The 24,246-nt window shown below is 33.9% G+C and overlaps 1 pseudogene; it reads right to left on the reverse strand.

The window, feature by feature from the left end:
- Positions 1-723: 723 nt before the first annotated feature.
- LOC143412038 (large ribosomal subunit protein uL30 pseudogene) lies at positions 724-7,626 on the reverse strand (annotated as a pseudogene).
- Between the last annotated feature and the right edge of the window lie 16,620 nt (positions 7,627-24,246).

Here is a 24,246-nt window from a genome sequence, read left to right on the forward strand (position 1 = left end):
ACAAATGAGGACATTGAAGCATGAGATAGTTAAAAGATTGGCCAGGGACACTGGGCATGTCAGTGACAGAGGTGGAACTAGAAGCCAGGCCAGCCGCCACCTAGCCACAGAGTCTAGGCCCTCTTCCACGTCAGAACTTTCCATGGATGATCCAGGGCAATTTCTTTCTTTTCCTAAGAAACTTGTGAATCAAAGAACTATTGTGAAATAGGAGGATGATGGGTTTACTTTTGTCTTATTTCATATTACCTAGATATTACATTATAAATATCTAAGCAATTACAGTGCAATTATTCTTTCAAAGATGGGTAATTTCTTACAGTTTTGATTTACACAATGGGACCAAAATAACACATACTACAAATATACAAAGTGTGATATCTGTTTGTCTGGCATATTTTTCACTTTATAATCACAAGGATTTTCTTTAAAGGATATCCTTCAAAGACTCCACGGATTAATTTTTTTTTTTTTAAGGAAAACAGAACACTAGAAAGAATGCAAAGTGAAAAAGGAATGAAAGTAAAAACATTTTTAAAAATTCTGTTTCACTTGAATGTATGACATTTTAAATTTCTATGTGATGCTATGTGAGGGTGCCCTCACTCATAAAATTGAAATTGGAAACAGGAATTCTCGTGAGATTACTGAGCTTTCTAGGTTTGATAGGAAATATAAAACCAGGAATATATTCCCAGCGTGCTTATCCCTTATGAAGGTAGTTTAGTTGAACAGAAGATTCACAGCCAAAAATTCCTGAGTAGTACTCCCAGTCCTGACACTGACTTGTTCAGTGACCTTGGCAAACTGCCAGGCCACTGTGATTTCATTTCCTCTTCTGCAAAATTAGCAGAACACTTACCTACATCCCAGATGTTGGAAGACTTAATTAATGTCAACGTTTGTGTAAAAATGAAATGCTGTTTATCCAATAAATGCCAAGTAATCCAGACATTTTACTCCCACTTTTGGCAGGCACCATAGAGTAGAGAAGAAAAAACATTAAAACACTAAAATAGTTGGTCATATCAGAGATTCTCGAGTTTTTGTTTGGAGTTTATTAAAAATTGAGCAATAACTATAGTAATCATTAACAATCACATAGGTGGCTTTCTGCATATAGTTTGTCAAATTTTACATAAATTGCCCTTGACAAAAATTTATAGCCATGTATACTAGTTCCCTGATTGACCTATGCTAATAAGGATAAGATCATGAGTTTTACCCACAGTGAGCCTGCTCTCCCACCATGTTCCAAGGCTACTCACAGAATATCTACACCATCGACCAGACATCTTAGAAAAGCAAGCTGCAGATCACAGGAAGACCAAAAAAAAAAAAAAAAAAAAAAAAATCGATGTCAGTATAACTCTGTCCATATTTCTGAGAAAACAACTTAATGTTTGTGTGTTATTTTTTGCCTCACTATCTTATAACTACCAACACATGCAATTAATCATTTGTTCACTCATATATTTCAATAACAATTTATTGAGTGTTTACTATGTGTGAGGCATTGTCCTACATATTCACTAGGAATATATTGGTGAGCAAGACAAAAATAGGCCCTTGGAATCATGAAACATACTCTAAAAAGGAGTGCAGACATTAAGCAAGCATTTATAATCAAATATTAAATCATCATGAGGGGGAGAGTTTAGAGGAACCTAACAATTTATAGAAATCGGTAGATGTCTCTCTAAGGAGATAAATATTTCAGCCTTGATCTGATGATGGAGAAGAGTGTGGTCCAAGCAGAAAAAATAAATAAATAAAGAGTATGCACAACAAGCCCTGAAAATTAGAGAAGGCATGAAGTTCAACTTGTCTAGCTCTTATAGTGAAGTAATGGGAGGGAGAATTTATCTTTTATCCTAAGGAAATTGGGTAGTTATTGAAAGATTTTATGCCAGAAGGTGAAATGACTGGATTCGTGTTTTTCAGTTTTCTTTTGTTTTTCTAAATATAATTACTCTAGTTGGAAGATGGCAATTGGATAGGAGCAAAGAACTAGCAGTAGACGTCCAAGGTGGGAGATAATAAAATCATTTCACCAGAGTCAGTGGTGGGCAGGATGAGGGTAGTAACAGAAATAATGTAGAACAGATTGGTTTGACAAATGTTTGGAAAATAGAAGCAGCTGACCATAGAACCTTGGTGGGTATTTTGGATGTGGGGCTAAGGGAGGGGGATGAGAAGGGAAAGCAGGTTGCAATAAATACTCTCAGGTCTAGAGTCTAAATAGGATTTAGTGAAAACATGAACTGAGCAAAGGAACACTAAAAGTAAAATCGTCTCAGAGGAAAGATGTATTTAGATCCAGATTCATTAAGTTTGCAATGCCTGAAAGGCATCTTGCCAAAAATATTTCAGAGGAAATTTAACACTCAGTCCACAAGAGCCTTCAGAATGGAGGTAAGGACTTGGGAGTCTTCGACATATAGATTGGAAGTTGAAACAAAACAGTAGATGATATTGATCAATGAAAGAGTGTAGGGTGAAAGGAACATAAGGTCCGGAAAGAGATTAAGAAGCATCAGTAGTTAATTAAAGAGGAATAGAGGACTACCAAGGAGGTTGAAGAGGACAAGAAAGGGAAAGACAAGGAAAGTCAGATAGTTGCCTTCAGAAAGATGAGCATGTGTCAAGCAGGTTTTCTCATACCCTGCTGATGGGAAAACACATTAGTTTAATTCTTATGACAGGCACTTTATAGGTAGCTGTCAAAATTAAGAGCCCACATATCCTTCAACCTGTAATTTAACTTCTCAGTTTTATTTTCTATATAGGTATACATTGACAAAGTGATATATGGACATCAATATCTTTTGCATTAATATTTATAATAAGACTGAAAATAACCTAAAACTTATAGAATAAGAATCTAGCTAGCTAAATTACTGTACAAAGAAAGGAATATATTGTGACTATTTGAAACTGTCCTTTTTATATGGTCTCAGTTGAATCAAGCAGAAACCACATTTCATGTAGAGTAGGTTATCACATAATAAATAATATTATATTATCTATATACAAAAATACCTATAAACATAATTTCATATGTATAATACATAGGAAAGTGAGAAAATGGGAGAGAGAATAGACAGAACTCTATGAAAGGAAAGTGAGAGATATGAAGAAAAGCTGTTGGATAACATGGAATCAAGGGTGGCTTGGTTGAGACGATTAATAAACATATACAAGTGTTGCCTTGAGAAAGGTAGCATAGAGGAAATGTTGCAGATATAGCAAAACATGCATATGTTAATGCAGAAAGGGATCAGATCCAGGGTACAGAGAGGGGATTACCCAGTAGAAGAGGAAGGACATCTTTCCCAAATGTAATGATGGAAGGAAAAAAAAAAGGGGTGTGCAAGCAATCAGGTTATAGATTTAGTGAAGAGATGTTTAGCAATGAGAAGAAATCACTTTTTTCCATTTATTTTTATTAGCACATATTTTATTAACATGTTTGAATTTTTCCAATGACTTAATAATACTGAACATTTTCAACATAATTATTAGCCATCAATCTGTATTTCATCTTTTGAGAAGTGTCTATTTAAATCATTTGCCCATTTTTTAATTGATTTATTTTTGTTGTTGTTAAGTATTCCTTAGTTCTTTAATATTCTGGATATTAATCCTCTGTCAGATGAACAGCTGGAAAATACTTTATCTCATTGTGTGGGTTGTCCCCTTCATTATGTTGGTTGTTTGCTTTGCTGTGCAGGAGTGTTTTAGTTTGATGCATTCTCCATTTGTCAATATTTTGCTTTTGCTTCCTACACAGAGTTCTATCCAGAAAAATCATTGTCTCTATCAATATCTCAAAGTGTTTCCCCAGTGTTTACCTCTAGTAGCTTCAGGGTTTCGGGTCTTACATTACGATCTTTGAAACATTTTGCATTGATTTTTGTATAGGATGAGAGGGAGGGGTCAAGTTTCAATCTTCTGCATGTGGATTTCCAGCACCATTTGATGAAGAAGTTGTTCTTTTCCCATTGCATGTTTCTGGCATCATTGTCAAGAATAAATTTGCTCTAAATATGTGGGTTCATTTCTGAGTTCTCTAATATGTTCCACTGTTTCTATGTATCTGTTTACAAAATTACTTTGTTTAATTCCATATTCTTTCTGGGGAAAACATCAGATACTCTGAAGGGGTAAAAAATATAAATGGGAAAAATAGGAAATATAACTGATTAAGGAAATCTAGAATTGCTGGATGATGTCCACAAGCCAGTTGAGGTTTTCCTATAATGTTTCTTCTCCCTTTATTTATGACTTACCTAAATCCTATTGCTTCTAGTTCAAAAAGGTTGACCAAAAACACCCATACTTTTTCTCCCAATTCTCCACTGAAAAAAAAGAGTAATTTTTTTTAAATGTTTTCTGCAGGGCTAAGAATGAGAATGGAGACCATAAATAAACTTAAGATGTTAATTAATTCCTGATTGAGGAACAATAGAATGAACTAATTTAAAAAGCCATAGGGCTGAATAAATAAGAGTCTGAAATAGAAAGGGTAGGGAGTGTAGGAAGTGCTAGGAAAATCACATTTGCTGACTAGGAGAATACAAACAGAATGGGGACATTAAACTAGGGAACTAATTGCAAGATTTTTTTTTATCAACAACTGGGACACAAAGGAATAAGGAAGATTATGGTGGTAGAAAGAGCAGAGTTACAAATAATAAAGTGCATTGTTTGAAGATTTCTCATTAACACCACCACAAGAAAATTGGAGAAATGCTTTCAAAGTCCTCATGGCAGAAATTCTGAACTTAAATTTCTGTATTCCATGAAAGTATCAAGTATGTAAGAAAAATAAAGTTATTTTTTAGAGGAAAAGTAATTTCAATTCGGCACTGATCAGTTAAGCTAAGTCCAAGTAAAATGTCATCAGGAAGAATTACTTTAATATAGACATTAGTTAAAAAATTTAATTTTAATGGTACAGCAAAGCTATCATTTATCAATAAGAAAATGAAAGACAACTGGAAACACCAGGAAAAACAAAAATCTGTCTAAGGAATCATGCCACAATTCAAGTAGAGCAAGAAACACCATCAAAATTTGGTAGACAAATAAGTTCTAAAGTTATATTTTAAATTACCAAAGTTATTACTAATAGAAGTACTAAAATATAGTATTAACAAAAACTGAAAAAGAAAGAAAGGGGAGATGAAAATAATTTAAAATAAATTAAAATTCTTAATCTTTCACAGCAGGAAATATAAGATCAGTCTATCTTTTATATATATAATAATTAGGCATAAAAGTTCATGCCAAAATGAAGTCAGCTTTCTTTTCCTTGTAATAGTGCAGTGAAAATAGAACACATTTTTGTAATAAATGGGTTAGGGTTTAAATACTGAATGCTTTACTTATAAACTATGTGTCCATGGGCAATTTACTTAAGCTGTCTGAACCTTAGAGAAGTAAATTGCGGAGTCAAGGTTAAAGAGCCCAGCATAGTGTTTTATATATGGTAAACTATCAATGAAAAAACATTACTAATTTAAAAACAAATTCTGTTGTGTATATTTGAGGCATACGCATGATGCTATGGAATACATACAGAGAGTAAAATGTATAGTATAGTGAAGTAAGTTAACATCATCTCATACAGTCACCCCTTTTTTTGATAGCGAATGCAACCAAACCTACCAATTTAGCAAAAATCCCAAATACAATTCAGTTTTTTTAACTTTAGTCCTCATGCTGTACACTAGATTTGCTCATCCTAGGTATCTGCTACTTTGTGTCTTTGGCACATTACCCCCATTTTCTCCCCTCCCCCACTGGACTCCACTGCTTTAATCCTGCACAGTTGATTTTATTCTTGATGCTTGCTATTATTTATAGAATCATTTTGAAACAACTCAGCACTTGGTAAATTTGATTGCAACTTATTAAGCAGGATTGTAAGTTCATTATGAAAATTGCAGAATGGGAAGGTCTGCTATTTCACATTAACATTTAATGTCATTAATTGCCTGAATAAAAAGGAAAATGAATTATAAAGAGTGATTTAGTGTCTCCAAGGATGAAGAGGGGGATGACAATTCCCAGTCCATAACACCCTGGTCCCTGGAGGTCACCAAAGTAGTAATTAGTTATCACAGATGAAAAATTTCAAAAATATTTTACCAGAAGCTAAATAATATGTCAAATTTCTTTGCTTTTGCTTGAAATAATATTAATTCATTTGTGGGAACATGGGTTAGTTGTTTTTTTTTTCTCATTCTAATTGGCTGTTAGTTTTATGTGCCTTGATTAATTAAAATTGGATATTATATTTACTACTTATTAAATGAAGTTCCTTTGGCTAGGAACAGTTCTTTGATCAGATGGAGCCCACATAAGAAAAATAATTGAACTGGCCTTTTAGATTATTTCTTCTCTACATCTCTGGCTATCACAAAGAGGCATTCCTCTGGACATCCTTGATCCCTTGTTCCATCTTTACATCTTGTGCGTGGCCAGAGCTGTGAGCTTTGAAGGGGGAACTAGATGTACACAGTTTGGTCTCTTCTGCTCCTGTCTTGACAAGTGGATACCCACAGCCAGCTGTGCACTCTTAATGCCTTGAGTGCTACAAAGAGACACTCTGGACACTTACTGCTACCTGCTGTGGAAGGTGAACTCACTTTGCATATTCAGAAACTTGAGAAAGTCACTGTAGCCATACCTCAAAGCTTTTTCTTTTAATCTCAGCTTATCAGTCAAAACTTTACATTGTATCCACCTAAATTTGCTGCAGTCTCTCCCCAACCTTCACCCTGTCTTTTTTTTTTTTTTTTTTTTTTTTTTTTTGAGAGCAGGTACTGTTGTATTAACTGACCAGATTACAAAAATACCATGGTAGATACTTTTGTTCATCCTTCTAATAAGCCTGTTGATCTGGTCTTTCCTGTTGCCAGCATCTCCACCTTATACAAAATGGTTGGTCTTTTTCTTCATTCCACCTCTTGGAGAAGATAATTTGAAGGGCCACAGGGAGTTATTTGCTTCTTTGAAGCGTTTTCCAACAGTGTAGATCTCATGAATCAGATCTTCCATGCAGATGATGCCATATTTACCAAGAGATGGAGCGATCAAAGCGTTATCTGTCAAGGCAATTCGTTTCTTATTGATTTTGCCATATCCACGCTTGTAGATTAGTTCATTCACTGATTTCAGGTTTGGGTACCCCTATGCAATGTAAGGTTCTACGATCCTCAGCATGTTAATTGAAGCCTTGTTGAGCTTAACGAAGGTGCCATTGAAGATCCGGAGAAGGCGAAGAAATTGTAACACCTTACAAACCTTTGGGCTCACACCATTGATACCTCTGATCCTGATAACAAATGCCAATTTGGGTTCTGCAGGTACATAGAAGTTGCCGGCTTTTCTTGCCATTCTAGCCATCTGAATCTCTGTTCTGTACATTTGCCTATATTCCTTGTGGTCATGCTTGGCTTTTTCATAGATTAGCTTCCTCCTTGCCTTTCGAAGCATCTTTTGGGCAAACTTCTTCCTCAAGCGCTTTACCTTCAGCTCTGCATTATTCCTTCACTTTTCCTTAAGAGTTTCTGGCTCAGCGGGAACCTTCTTTTTCTTCTCTTCGACACCCTCCATGGTTCCAGCATTTTGAAAAAGAGGCCACCCTGTCTATTTTCTTACTCATTCTATCACTCTGTCATTTTTTTTTTAACTAAGGGGGGGAAAGATTCTGATTTCTTAAGTCTTCTAAAATCTGGAAATAGTACTAGTTGGGAACAACTACACTCAAGACTTAGACATCATCGAAGCGGCTCATAAAACAATTACACACCAACTAAAAGAGATAAACAGGAAAGTGAAAATTTAAATTTAACATATAAATCTCTGGCTACCCTGTAAGACAACACTTATAACACATAATTAACACAATTTGGTATCTGTAATAAAATTCTATTGAGAGATAAACTGACATGTTTTGATTGTCTTGGCAACCTGTCTTAGTTTCCAAAAAGTGATGAAGTCAGCAACAAGGCCCCAGATGTCCATCTTCACCTCCTTGCCCTGAATTGTGGAACTTCAGTACTTATGGGAATCAATCCGTATGTTTCTCATTATTATGAATTTAATAACAGATCTGTAGCTGCTGTTTTCTATGATTCTTGCAAGGTCTTTCCATTTTGACCTGTGGAAAAAATATTTGGATGAGACAAAACAAAATTATGTAGAAAAAATGTACGATCAGGTTCAGTCTATAACAACTTTGGAAGATCAAAATAATACTAAAATTTAACGTTAATTTACTGATCTTAATACTAACAAAAATGTAATTTTTTCTTCATTAGTTACGTGTTTATAAAATATAACATTTCTTAGATATTTTCTTAAAGTCTACATTATTCTAATAGCTTCTTAATTTAAAATGTTTTTTGATAATTATTAGAAAAGTAGAATTGTTCTGTTTAGAATAGGTCAAGTAGAGTTTAATTCTGTTAACAAAAGCATTTTTTTTAAGTTTGAGATATTAGCCAAACTGGTACAGAAACATTTTTGAACTAATTATATATTATTAGAGCTCAAAGAGGAAAGGAAGGAGAGGAATGGAGAAAAGAAGGAAGGAAGGGAGGGAGGGAAGGAGGAAGAGAAAGAGGGAGGGAGAGAGGAAGAAGGGGAGGAAGGAAAGGAGGAAGGAGAGAGATTTAAAGACATCCAGAGTTAGCTATAGGATGTTATTCACATTCTCTACTGAAGGTACCATCAATTTTAATTTTATTTTTAGGTTTTTAAAGTTATAATATGTAGTTAGAGCTATGTATCCTAACTATTTTTTAATGTGAAAGAATCAATTCAACATCAAAAATGGTATGGTAGCAATGCTATTTAGAGTCAACTTCATAGAGGTTTTTAATTTTTGTCAAGAACATAAATGATTAATCAGTGAACTATGGGTCAGTGCCTATATACAACTGAGAACTCATCTTCTCATAATAGTTATAAAATTATTAAGAATTGGCTGTCATTAAGTTGTTACTTAACCTGCAACCCAGATGAGAAGATTTCCTATTTTAAGGAAAATTGTTTTATCAGAGGGACATATCAAATGACTTCATTACAAGAGGATAATCTTATTAATTTGATAACTTTGAGCCATCATTGTCTTTAACCAATTGTAGAGCATGCAGAGTAGCTGCAGGAGTCAAACACATTTGCATCCTCATTTTGGTTCATTGTTCCAAGTCCTCAGGTTTGCAGCTCCTTGACCTTTTGTGCTTAAAGTGAACAAGGTGGCCACTAGACAGTTCACTGTGAGTCTAAGTCCTACTATCAGCAAGCAATCTAGTTATTTCTGAACTCTAGTAACTCAAAATTCAGAGTTAGGGCCACTTAGGCCTTCTTTGTTTATGTAAACTTCTACCCATAAAAATTATTAATTTGCCCTAGGGTCTATATTTGAGTCTCAAAAAAAAAAAACTTTTAAACCCATAATGTTGTGTAATTAACATCATGTCACATTAACAACTTAACTCAAATATACATTCCACTACATTCATGTTTAGATGTAGTGATTCTTCTATTAACTAAAGATTCTGAGATTGAATATATCTTACTTGGCTTCCAGGTAACATTAAAACTTCCTCCGTAGAAGCCGACAATTCTAGCAGGCACTTTGGTCACACATCAATAAACTGTACTTCTTTTTTACACTATGCTTATTTAAATTGTTTTAAAAATATGCATTTGCTAATATTTTTAGAATGAAAAATATTAAAATTCCTTTAAGATAATGTCTATGACAATATTTTAAAACTCCTTGTCAATTATTGAACTACAGTACTAGGAAATTTAAAGGTATTAAAATGATGAAAACCAGAATTATGTACTTATTCATAAAAGTTTGCAAATTTTCAAGTAACTTAAAAGTGTACATTACTTAGAACAGTATTAGAATGAATGAAACAAAATAGTTTAATTGGGGGAAAAGATTCAATTTTGCCCATTTTTCTAAAGTTAGACCTATAAAATATTTAATTATATTCTGTTTTGAAGAAAAGTGAATTTTGGCTAAATATTACAATATATTACAGGGTGATGTCAAAGGATTAAATAGAAAATCCTTTCATACAAAAGCATTTAATTATAGATTTAAAATTTTATTTTTTGAAATCAGATTTTTCAATCTGTCTAGATTTATATTGCATCACGAGTATAGCCAAGCATTTATTAGTAATGAAGTATAAACTTTTCACCTCCCACCACCATAAAATTAACAAACATAGTAAGCTTATACAAACATATTGTGACATGCTAGTTTAATTGTAAATCAGAAATCATCTGAAATTTGTTCAAATTGAAGGAAGAAATTCTGTTGATTTAGAACCCCAGAAAGGTAAACCAATTAGTATTTGAGCTTATAATGTACTTCCATCTAAAAATATTTATAATGTTAAAAATATAAAAAATAAAGTCAACCCAATTATTTACTTAAAGTGGAAAGTATGTCACTGCATTCTAGAAAAAAAAAAAATTCCCTTACAGAAACTGGATGTTCACACATGTGAATCTATTGCACTGAATACGAGAAAGTGTGAAAGAAAATTCAAATAAAAAGAAAAAAATAGAGTTCAATAAAATAACTTATAAATCACTGGTTTTATCCAGTGTTTCACAATGGTTGTATTGGCATTAAGTAGATACAAGGTGTGTGTCTGTAACAGATATACAACTTATTTAGCACTACAAATATTTGCTTAATGTAAAAGAAAAACAATCATCTAGTTCCACAGTGTGCCAAGTATCCTGAAAGGCAGACACAGAATTAACTCCTGGTTTGTACAAAACACTACACAACATGCAAACTGTTATGCATCTCACAATGATCCAACTTCACATAGGAAAGAATACAAATAAGCCTTAAAATATCAGATATTTGTTTGAAAATAATACATTTGCAACACAAAATTCTGAAGTTCAATCGGTTAAATAAAACAGTGGTTACATCATACATATATGGGAGATCGTTCTATGATTTTCTGATCCTCTTCCTGAAAGGAACACAAAATCATTGTCAGTGGCTCATGTCCTATACTTCTTTCCCAAAACTTTAATGCATTCGACTTGTCACATCATCATCTTCTTGGTTATGTCTGCAATGGGAAAGAGAGAAAATATGAAGAAATCCAGAAAGTAGACACCATATTTCTTATTGTTTATTATTATCCCTCCTTATTCCTCTGACCTGTGACAGGTTACCTTTACCATCTTCCCCTTGCCAATTCCCATATTTAATATGATGCTAAAAAGCATGAATTTATTAGAAGAAATTCATATAAAAAGCTAATTTGTAAACACATGAGTTAATAGTTTGGATTACCAAAATCCATTACTTCCATATGAAAATTTTTCTGTTTCTCTACTTTTCATATTTTTACCATCATATTGTTATATTATCAGAGCAAAAATATTAAACTAGAATATTTTCAACATTAATGAAAGAAAATGCAAACTATTCCAAGGAAACAATAGAAAGTTGGATATTATTAATTATAGTTTGGATTAAATTCATTTACAAGAATGTTATCTCTTGTATTGTTGCAAGTTTTTTCCTACAAAGTTATTCTTTATTATTTGCTATTATTTACATATAAACTTATTCTACGAAAGGAATTGAGGCAACATACAAAGTTGAGTATTTGAAACAGATTAAAAGAAAACAGGAGGGCAGGGAACAGAGCATGAAAATCAAAGGGTCCCAATCATATATGTGATATAAACATTTTATGCCTAATTACAAAGTGAAATTATCTATGTCATAGAAATAAGCAAGGTTTTAAAATTCAGCTTGAGAAAGAGCAAAATATTCCTGAAATTTACATATTCTGAAAGAAATACAAAATCATTGTCAATGGCTCACGTCCTATACTTCTTCCCCAAAACAGTCATACATCTGAAAAAATATATATACGAAGCCAAATCTACTTTTTACCCTGAAGCCAAATCTGGTGTTTAGATTATGTTGGCTAGAAGATAGGAAAAAAATGAGGCTCTCGTCCTCTAATACACACTTGATTCCCCTAATACGAGGGGTACAAAGAGGACATTGCATGCTGTGTACAGGGAATGCCTGTGTGTGTGTGTGTGTGTGTGTGTGTGTGTGTGTGTGTGTCTGTGTTTCAGGATTAACTTTATAAGCTTTTTCTAGCAGCAGTAGGAAGACTTGAACCCTCATTTCCCAAACTGGGTCCAGAGCCCTCAAGCAGTTTCCATACACACATCTCCTAAGCCCTCCCCTCCCTGCTTTCCCCTTTGCATTAAAACCCAAGGTCTCATGGAGTTAGCTCCCCTGACTCCATAGGTCTTAAACTAAACTCAATCTCAACCTAATTTCTCCTACCCTGGCTGAGTAATATTCCCTAAGATGTAAACAAGGTGAATATAACTTCCTCCTGCTTCAGCCGCTCTGTCTTACCTCCAGGGCAATGGTTCTCAAATTCTGTGAGATCCTGAGGTTTCAAGATCTGTTTACAAACTTAAATATGACTTCAAGACCCCAAAGACCTTTCATTAATGTGAATTACAGGAGTCAGTATTTACCATATAAGAAATTAATACTGAAAGTATTTAGAAACAGCAGTAATAAACCCTCAATAGTAAATGTTAACATAAGTAGCATTTTTTTAATATATATATACGAGGGATTGAACTCAGGGGCACTCAACCACTGAGACACATCCCCAGCCCTATTTTGTACTTTTAAAAAAATATTTATTTATTTTTAGTTGTAGTTGGACCCAATACCTTTATTCCATTCATTTATTTTTATGTGGTGCTGAGGTTCGAACCCAGGGCCCCCACGCATGCTAGGCGAGCGCTCTACCCCTATGCCACAATCCTAGCCCCCCCCCCCATATTTTGTATTTTATAGAGAGACAGGATCCAATGAGTTGCATAGCGCCTCCCAGTTGCTGAGGCTGGCTTTTGAACTCAAGATCCTCCTGCCTCAGCTTCCCGAGCCACTGGGATTAGAGGCCTGTGCCACTAGTAGCATTTTTTTTTTTTAGAATAACTACATTTTCTAAAATCAAATTAAGTGAAAAAGTGGAACTGTTTTACATTTTTATAACTCTCTTTAATGTTGGGCTTATCCATCCATTGTGAAATGCAGTTTGGGTGGAAATATGCTAAAACCTGTCCTATAGATGTTATAGCTAGAAAATTCAAGCAGTCACTCAGCTAATTGTAACTATTCTTTGATAACAAAGTGAAACTTGGTAAAGAATAGATCTTGAGGTTGGTTGCAATATGAATCCTGAACATAACAATGAGTTTTTTATTTATTATTTAGTTCATTTATTTCACCCACACATGATTTGATACATTATGGAACTATCAGTTTACTGTATTCTACATCTCTTCCAAATGCTACTATATTTTATGATGTAATATTTTAAAACTTTATTCATTAATATCACCATGTATCTCTTCAGAAAAGTGTGGAAGTATTTTAGGAAGCTGTTAATATCATGGGGTAGATACAAGTTTTTCAGAATTCCAATTTTCAATTGAAAAGCCCCAACTTTATCACAGGCAACAAATGACTTCAATTGTTTTCCTTGAAGTGACAGGCTCATTGTTTATTTTCAAGAAAATGTCTGCCAAATATCCATGTATGTGTAACATATGCTTTTAGTCTGTCAAGCATACTTCAAGATAAAAAGGTACTGCATGTCCAAAGCAGCTAGTCAGTCCACAATTCAAAAACCACACATTTTGTTTTTCTGGGCACTATCTTAACCCCACTATGCAGCATAAGTAAATCATGTGTACAAACCATTCCATCACACAGAATATTAAAAATATAGAGACCCAAGAGTTGCTGTTTGGTAAAATTAATACCTCATCCAGGTTATTCTTTGTTTTTAATATTTTGGTTTTTAGTTGTAGTTGGACACAATACTTTTATTTTTTATTTTCACATGGTGCTGAGGAATTGAACCCAGCACCCCGTACATGCCAAGCGAGTGCTCTAACACTGAGCCACAACCCCAGTCCCCAGGTTATTCTTTACCAGAAAAAAAAATTATTTTTATTTTCCTTATTGAGAACGCATACAGAGAAGAGTGAAGATAACTATTACACTCTGGTTCTTGATTCAAGAACCTGTTGTCTTTGCCTACCTTTACTCTATATCATCAGTGCAAACATGCACAGTGGAAAAAAGCAAGTAGCATCTTAGTATTACCATGCAAATAGCTTGGCCTTCTGGATCTCAGAGATTCTAGAGGTCCATGGACCAGGATTTGAGAATCATTGGTCAAAGATTTTCACGTCTCAACTTTTCTTAGGATGAAGAAATGGAAAAGAAGGACTTTTCTGAGAAAGAGAAACAGGTAAGGAAGGACCCAGAAGAAACCTTGGGATTCCAGTCCTAAGGCAGGAGAGATAGGAATTTTTAGCTGTGCTATGGTTTGGATACTCTCCTCAAAAGGCCCCTATTTGAAATGTGTGGTCCTCAGCCTATAGGACTATTGGGAGCCTAAAGTAATAGGAGTTAGGGAGTTGGGGTTCTTTGTCTTACAAATTCAAGCAATGAAATCCCAGGCACAAGGTCAGAGCAAAGTCACAGAATTTATTAGCATAACAGAAAGACAGCGGAGCCCCCAGTTGCCTAGGGGGTTAAGGCATATCTTATGGCCCAGCACAGGTGTTTGGTGGGGTGAGGGATGCCAGCACGGACCAAATGAGCTCTTGAAGATGTGCGGTTAATAAACCAATCAGGGGTGCATGATTTCAATCCCTTATTTACATAATTAAGAGGAAAGGTCCAACCTTTTGACTCCTCTGTTAAGAGGAAGCACTTCAGGTACAGGTCTACTTTGTGGTTGGCCACTGCAGGGTAGAGGCAAGGGTAACTAAGGAGGAGCTGCTATGGTTGAAGCTATGAGGAGCAGAAATAGGTGTCTAAATAAGATGGAGTCACTTGGTTGAATCTTTCAGAGAGCAGAAAGTCACAGGATACTCTTCAGACCTGATGTCTCCTTTCAAGTTGTTATGATATCTCCCTCCCCTCCTTTCCTTCTCCAGGGCCCTTATCCTGGCTGCCTATGGGGGACCTACCTTCCTGCCTCAGTAAAACCCTTAACAGGTGGTATATAATGGGAAAACGTGAGGCTATCTGGGGCATGCCTTCAAGTGGACTGTGGAACTCTTCCTCTTCTTTTACTCATTGTATTATAGTTGCCATAAGATAAGTAGCTCATTCCAGCACACACTCCCACCATGATGTGCTACCCACCACAGGTCCAAAAGTAATGGAGCCTATCAAACATAAACTGAAACATCCAAAATTGTAAGCCAAAATAAATTTTCCTCTTTTGAGTTGATTATTTCAGATATTTTGTTATAATAATAGAAAGCTGCCTAACACAAATGGATTAGAAATTGGTTCTAAGACCCTTAACATTTAACTTACATTACACTATGGTGAAGACACTGAGACTGAAGGAAAAGGGGGAGGAAGCATGGAGCCTGACAGAGTCACCTCCTTTCTTACACAAAATCAGGAATATCTTAGTGTGGGTATTAATATGTTGATAATTTCCCTATCTTGGTAATATCTTGGCCACACTTTGATATGTGACCCTCCAAAAAAAATATTCTCTCACCTGAAGGTTGATGAAATTTTCTGTAAAATAGAAATAGTCAATATTTTATATTTTGTGGATGTTACAGTTTCTTTTAGAACTACTCAAGTCTGTCATTGTAACACACAAGTGTCCCCCCCAAAAATGAAGTATGAATGATGATATTTGGATTTCATGAAATATTCATTTGCCACAAAATAGTCTTCTATTATAATCAGAGATTTTTAAAAATACTTTAAGTACTCTTAAATTTATAGGCTGTACAAAAATGGAATGGGTTGAATTTCTGCCATGGATAATAACTAGCAGACTCAGAGGAGAGAATAACTTGGATAAATAAGATCTTTTAATACTTCTCCATTTATTTCTTTCAGGTTGGCCTATGCAGATTCAGTTAGCCCAATACCTTCTGTTTCAAATTTTATAACACTATTGATAAAGGTCAAAAGGTCTGTGACAAAAGAGAGGTCATGAAAAAACACAACTAGCATAGAGCATCTAATATCGAATGATAACAAGATAGGTGAAATCATTTTAAATTTGGCCAGTTCTCATTTAGTTTTTCCTCAAAATAGTATTTGTACCAAACAAGAAAGTCAACAAAACAAACTCCCCTCTGCATTTTAACTTGGGCAAAATTTTGAAAAAAGAAAGAAAAGGAGACATTTGAGTTTCTCTAAACAACTCAATTCTGAAAGATCTAACTTATAAAACAATGCTGTTATTAAACCTCAGATTAATTAACAGGATTTGCTTTACCCCAGGAGTTTCTGCCACCCAGTTCATACCTCTTCAGGGTTTAGCTTCGTTTTAAATTTTATATTCTCTATAAAAAAAAACCCTTGTTTAAATCATCTCTCATAACTGGATCCTGGACATTCACTTACAGTAATATTTATTTGACAGTTATATGCTAATTTATAGCATCTTTTCTGGTGTTTTCTTAGGCTTTTTCCTCTTGAATGGATGGATAACTGTGAATTCCTTGAGAATCACAATCCCCTTCTAGTTTCTTGGGCTTTCTAGGTCCCTTAACATAATGCTTCATTCATAGTAAGAGCAACTCCAGAAGTACCCGGTTAAAAGCAAACACAAGTGAAAGAATATATTTTTTTGGCCTATTATTCTTCATGACATCTCTATTCAATTTCTCCACTCTCCTAGAAGGAAAATTTCATCAGCAGCATTCATCTTGATTTAGATTTTTAAAATACACTGAAGAATTTTTTTCTGACTTGGAATTTAAGAACTAGTTAACTTTTCTATATAGCCATTGACTGAAAGTATGGACTCTCCATCGTTCTATTGAAATTAACATGGTGATCTACGAATCAAATCCAGGAAAATCTTTTGACAATGTTTCCCTGTAAAAATTCCAATTCTGTCTCCCTCCCTCCTTCCGTTTCTCCCCCCTCTCTCCACACACACACATACACACACACACACACACGTATAGAATTAATGTTTTAAACTTCTCTATTTTCTGATATGATCTTCCTCATTATTTAATGGAAAAAATGGCTTATGAGCTCACCATTCAAAGAATAAAACCAGAGAGGTTACGTAACATTACTAAAATCAAACAGATAAACAGATGATTATGGTAGAACCCCAATTTTCTTTCAGATTCTTAACAAATGCTGCTATTTTGATTGCTTAGTTATGATTGCTTTTTATTTTGTTTTGCAAATTCTACTACTTAAACTATACTGTGCTATTGTAATGAAGTGTACTGATATTTTCAATCATTCTGAGCTGGATTCTTATGGTAAAATGGGTATAGAGTTGGAATAAGCAAATGGACAATATCCATCCCAATTTTATCTTACTTATTTTATTTTCTTTTGGATATTAACAAAATAAAGTTCATTTCACTGCTAGGTTTTGATAATTGGTCATGTGATGGGGAACTGGAGTTTAAAAACTGGAGTTGGAAGATTTTGCTTCTTAGGCATATTATTTCACAGAGTCATGTCATTCATTTCCATCTCCTTCCAATGAAGTCAATTCTTTAGTTAGAAGAATTTTATTAGCCAAATTAAAAAAAAAATCTCCTCATTCCATGTCTAAATTGGCTAGATACATATTTATTTATGATACTTGTTCAATCTGAGCTGGAAGAGACATGAGATATACACTAAATTTTTAAGTGTGTAATGCAGTATAAATTGCAGAGATAATATTGTACAGCAGATCTCTCAAAAATATTCATCTTGCATAACTGAGATCTTATGCCCAATGATTAGCAACCCCTCATCTCTGCCTGGCCCCAGTCACTAGCAAGCACCACTCCACTTTCTGATTATAGAGAGAAGGAAACTTTCATCAGCAGCATTCATCTTGATTTAGATTTTTTAAACACACTTAAAAATTTTTTTCTGACTTGGAATTTTGTCAGAATTTCTGACTTGATGTGTTTGACCACATCAGATACTTCATGTAAATGGACTCATATAGCATTAGTCCTGGGACTGGGTTATTTCACTTGTCCTTAAGATTCATACATGTTGTCACATATTTTAGTATTCTTGCCTTTGTTAAGACTAATATTAACAAATATTAGTTAATATGACCATTTATGCAGCACATTTTCTTTATTTATTTATTCATCTTTCAGTGGACATTAGATATTTTCCAGGTCTTGGTTGTTGTACATAGTGCTGCAGTGACCCCTGGAATACTAATATCACTTAAGATCATGATTTTCATTTCTTTGTATTTATACCCAAAGATGGGAATTCTGAATCATGGGGTAGCTCTGTTTTTAATGTTTTGAAAAATCTTCATACTGCTTTTCACAGTGACTACCACACCATTTAGCGTTCCCATCAACAATGTACAAGAGGTTTAAATGTCTCTAGATCCTTACCAACATGTTAGTCTTTTGTTTTTTGATAATAGTCATTCTAACAGTGTGAAATAATTTCTCATTTTGCCTTTAATTTTCATTTTCCTGATGTTAATAATCTTTTCTATAGCTATGGGCTATTTGTATGTCTTCTTTGGAGTAATATCTATTCAGATTCTTAACTCATTTTTTAAAAATCAATCTTTTTATTTTGTTATATTTTCATGCTAGTGAAATGTGATAATTCTTTATATATTTTGGAAATTAACTCCTTACTTGATAAATGGTTTGCAAATATTTTCTTCCAGGATATCAGTTGCTTTTCTACTTTGTGTATTATTTCCTTTGCTGTGCTAATTTTTTTGCTGTTGTTGTTTAATATAGTCCCATTTAACCTATTTTGCTTTTCTTATCTGTGTGTCTGGGGTCACATCTATAAAATTATTGTGAGGTCAATATCACAAAACTGTTTCACATGCTTTCTTCTAGATGTTTGAGGTTTCAAGTTATTTTTAGGGTTTCGATTTATTTAAGACAGCAGTACAATTTCATACTTTTGTACATAGTTATCCAGTTTTTCCAGTGCCATTTATTGAAGAGGGTATCCTTTATCCATTGATCATTGTTGGAACCCTTATCAAAACTCAGTTGAGTATAAAAATATGGATTGATGATTTCGAACCTTTATATTCTAGTCCACTGGTTGGTCTGTCTATTTTAGTCATGCTGTTTAATTATCATACCTAGTGATATATGTTGAAGTCAGAAAATGTGGTGCTTCCATGTTTGTTCTTCTTGTCTGAGATTGTTTTCTTCATTTAGGGTCCTTAGAGGATCTACAGGAATTTTAGTGTTCTTTTTCGATTTTTTTGTAAAAAAAAAAAAATAAAAAATGTCATTGGGTGTGCATTAAATCTATAGATCACTTTGGATAGTATGAGCACTTTAACAGTATTGCCTTCCATTCCATGAACAAAGGATGTCTTTCCACTTGTTTACTTTTCTTTAATTTTCTTTCATCAATGCTTCTGTAGTTTTTAATGTAAAATTCTTTCACCTCTTCAAGTTTATTCCTAAGTAGTTTCTTGTTTTTGGTGCTATTGTCAATGGGATTGTTTTTCTGACTTCCCCATTTGTTGTTTTCTATATATAAGATTATGTCATCTCCCCAGGGAGAAGTTGAGATTTGAGAGTTGTATTTGTTTGTCTGTTTTGTTGTGTGTGTTTTGTTGTCAGTATATACAAACACAATGGATTTTGTACTGCAAAAGTTCACTGCATTTATCTATGAGTTCTAGCATTTTTTTTTTTTTTGGTGGCCCCATAGAGTTTTCTATATATAAGATTATGTCATTTGCAAACAGGGATAATTTTCTTCCTCCCTATCTGACTTGGATGTCTTTTATTTCTTTGACTTGCCTAATTGCTCCGGCTAGAACTTTCATTACTAGGTTGAATGGAGGTGCAGACATTCATTCATTGCTGTAGATCTTAAGAGGAAAAGATTTTAGTTTTTCATTATTGTGTCTGATCTTATGTGTGGGCTTTTAAAATTTAACCTTTATAAGTTTGAGGTAATTTATCTCTATTACTAGTTTGTTTAGAGTTTTATTTATGAAAATGTATCAAATTTTGTCAAATGCTTTTTCTGTATCTGTTGAGATGATCATGTGACTATTATTCTTTATTTGGTATAAGAAGTGTGTTGTATTAATTGATGTTCTCACTTGGCCATGTGTGTGATCCTTACATATGATATTGAATTTAGTTTATTAGTGCTTCTTAATAATTTTTAAATCTATGTTCATCAGGAATATTGGCCTGTCATTCTCCTTTCTTGGTAGGATTCTTGACTTTGGTATTAGAGTAATGCTGGCCACATCAAATCATTTTGGAAGTGTTTCCTCGTCTTCAGTTTCTTGGAGAAGTTTGAGCAGGCTTGGATTTAATTCTTTTTTAAATCTTTGGCAGAGTTTATCAGAGAGACCACCTGGTCCTGAGCTTTTCTTTGATTAAATGTTTTTGATGACTGATTCAATTTCACTATTTACAGATCTGTTCAAGCTTTCTATTTCTTCATGATTCAATCCTGGCAGGCTGCATTTCTAGGAAATTTATCCCATTTGTTCTATATTATTCAGCTCTTCGGTGTATAATTGTCCATAGTATTCTCTTATGATCCTTTTTATTGCACCAGCATCAGTTGTCTCCTCTGTCATTCTGATTTTATTTGAGATTTCTCTCATTCTCTCCTTTGTTCTTTAGCTTAGCTAAAGATTTGTTAATTTTGCTTGCTTATCTTTTCAAGTCTCATTGATTGTTTCTGTTTTGTGTTGTTTTGTTTTTTTTTTTTTTTTTTATTCTCTGTTTTGTTATTTCTGGGGTAATCTTTATTCTTCTGTTACTGTAGCCTTAGTTTCTCTCTATTTCCTTATAGTGTAAGATGATGTTATTTGCATCTTTTTTTTTCTTTTAAATAGCAATTTTCAGGATCAATGTCCTCCTTCATACTATGCTTGCTACATTAGTTGTAGTATGTTGCATTTTGTTTTTGTTTGTCTCAAAACATTTTCTCATTTTTCTTTTGATTTCTGTTTTGATCCTTTGGTTGTTCAAACGTCAAATTACATGTATTTTAAAGTTTCCAGTTTTCCTTCAACTACTGAAGTCTAGTTTCATTAGATTATGTTCAGAAGAGGTACCTGTTGTGATTTTGTTCTTCCCAAATTAGTTGACTTATTTTGTTACCTAGTACATAATCTATCCTTCAGAGAGTTCCATTGTGTTCTTGAGAAGGATTTGTATTCTGCTACTATTGGGTGGAATCTTCTATTAATGGCTGTGAGATCCATTTGTCCTATAGTGTTGCTCAAGCCTACTTTGCAATTACCAGTTTTACTAATTATCATTTAACATAATTATTCTATCTATTATTGGAAATGGTATTTTAAACTTTTATAATATTATTGTATTGCTATCTACTTCTCCTGTTCTGATAATATTGTTTCATATAACTGCTCTGATATTGGGTACATACATATTTGTAGTTGGTATATTTTCCTGGTAAATCAATCTTTTCTTCATTACATAAAGTTCTTTGTATCTTTTAAGAGTTTTGATTTGAGCCTCTTTGGTCTGATGCACTATAGCCACCCAACTCTCCTGTAGCTGCCATTTGTGTAGAATATCTTTTTCAGTCTCTATCTAAGTATGTCATTATATATAAAATGAGTTTCTTATGGACAGCATATACTTATGTCTTGTTTTAATTTTATCCATTCAATTTCTCTTATGATTGGAGAGTTTAATGCACTTATTTTGAAGAAATCCTCAATAGGGAAGGACTAACTGGTGCCATTTCATCAATAGTTTTTCATCTATCTTGTAGTTCTTTTGTCCCTCTTTCTCTCTCTACCTTACTTTATATTTCATTGATAATTTACAATGATTTCTTTGTGTGTGTGTGTGTGTGTGTGTGTGTATGTGTGTAAATACTATAGGTATTTTCTTTGTTACTACCATAAGGCTTATGTAAAATATCTTGTTGTAACACTGCACTTTAAAGTTGATATCAGCTTTAACCACACATAAGAATTCTACATTTTTACAACAGCTGCAGCACTAACATGTTGGTTATATTTATTTTAATTTCTTGTAACTTTTGAATTTGTATAATACAGTTTTGCAGTCTTCCATGCATGTTTATATATTTACCTTTACCAATGAGTTTTATACTAACTTGTCTTTGTTTAGCATCCTTTCTTCTCAAGTTAAATAACTCCCTTTAAGATTTCTTGTAATGCAGGACTAGTGAGATGATAAAAATCCTTCAGTTTTTATTTGTCTGGCAATGTCTTTATCTCTGTTTTTTTTATATTTGAAGGAACATTTCCTCAGCAATAGTATTCTTTTTTATATTTATTTTTTAGTTATAGGTGGACACAATACATTTATTTTATTTTTAGGTGGTGCTGAGGATCGAACCCAGTGCCTCACGCATGCCAGGCAAGCACTCCACCTCTGAGCCACAACCGCAGCCCCTAGCAATAGTATCCTTAATTGGAATATTATTTTTTCCTTTCAAAATTTGATATATCTTTCCACTCTCTTATGTCCACAGAAAAATCGGCTATGGACATAGAGGTTCCCATGTACATAACAAGTTTCTTTTCTTTCTGCTTTCAAATTCTCTTGTCCTTAATTTTGAAAAATTTAGTATAATGTACCTCAGTGTTCCTTTCTTTGGATATATCTTATTTGAAATCATTCGGATTTGGGGAAATTTCAGTCATTATTTCTCCATTTACATTTTCTGGTCCTTTCTCGTCTTCTGATACTCTCACAATGACTATGAAGTTCATAGTGTTTAATAAATCCCATCAGTTTTCTTCATTCTTTTTTGTAATTTTTAAAATTACTCTTCACTCCTCTGACTGAATAATTTCTTATAACCAGTACTTAAGTACACTGAACTTTTATTTTGCTTAATCTAGTCTGCCAGTGAAGATCTCTATTGAACTTTTTAGTTCAGTTACTATATTCTTAATTTCAAGAAACTCTGGTACTTTTATTTTTAATTCTAATTAGTTATACTAAACAGTAGAATGCATTTTGACACATCATACATAAATAAAGTATAACTTATTCTTCTGGATGTACATGATGTAGAGTTATACCAGTCATGTAATCATGCATGCACATAGGGTAATAAGGTCCGATTCATTCTACTATCCTTTCTACCTCGATGGCGCCTTCCCTCCATTCACTCATCTCTACGTAATCCTAATTACCTCTATTCTTCCCTAGCCCTCCCCTTTATTGTGAATTATCATCTGCACGTCAGAGAAAACATTCAGCCTTTGGTTCTTTGGGATTGGCTTATTTTGCTTAGCATGATATTCTCCAGTTTTATCCATTTACCAGAAAATGCCATAATTTCATTCTTCTTTAAGGCTGAGTAATATTCCATTGTGTTTCTATACCAAAACTTCTTTATACATTCATCTGTTGAATGGCACCTAGGTTGGTTCCATAGTTTAGCTATTATGAATTGAGCTGCTCTAAACATTGATATGGCTGTATCACTCTGTTACTTTTAAATATTTTCTTTATCTTTGTTGAAATTCTCATTTTGTTCAAGAATTGTTCTACCTTGGTGTGGTGGTGCATGGGGAGGCTGAGACAATAGGATAGAAAGTTCAAAAGTTCATGGCCAGCCTCAGCAATGGTGAGGCATTTAGCAATTGAGTGGAACTCTGTCTCTAAATGTGCCACAGTCTGGCTGCAGCAAAATAATGGGGGGGGGGGGGTTGGGGGGGAGGGTGACAAACAACTTGTGTACATTGATACAGCAGGAGTGGGAGCCATTTATTGTAGGACAGGAGCGGTATTTATACATTCCACACAGCTTATTTTAATTAACATAAACTAGATACAGCAGTCAACCAATAAGGAATCTCCACACTTAATGGCTCCATGGCATTACTTCACAAACCACTCCCTCTGGCAAAATGCCAGGCACCATCTTGACTTGTTTACAGACTCTAACATTTCCCCCTTTTGTTTGATTTAAATAAAGACCATAGTGTTTTTTACACAAACACCATAAATAATCTGCTACAAGCAGAAGGGGAGAATACAAAATGCCACAATATCAATTGATGGCTCCATGCAAGAAGCCCTTGGAAATGACACCATTAGCAAAGATACCAAGTTACAATTTGTTGTAGATTACAGTTTGTTGTCTCAGCCCAGGTAAAGCAGTGTCTC

The sequence above is a fragment of the Callospermophilus lateralis genome, chromosome 13 (genome assembly GCF_048772815.1).
Source record: "Callospermophilus lateralis isolate mCalLat2 chromosome 13, mCalLat2.hap1, whole genome shotgun sequence".
In the NCBI taxonomy this organism is placed as follows: domain Eukaryota; kingdom Metazoa; phylum Chordata; class Mammalia; order Rodentia; family Sciuridae; genus Callospermophilus; species Callospermophilus lateralis.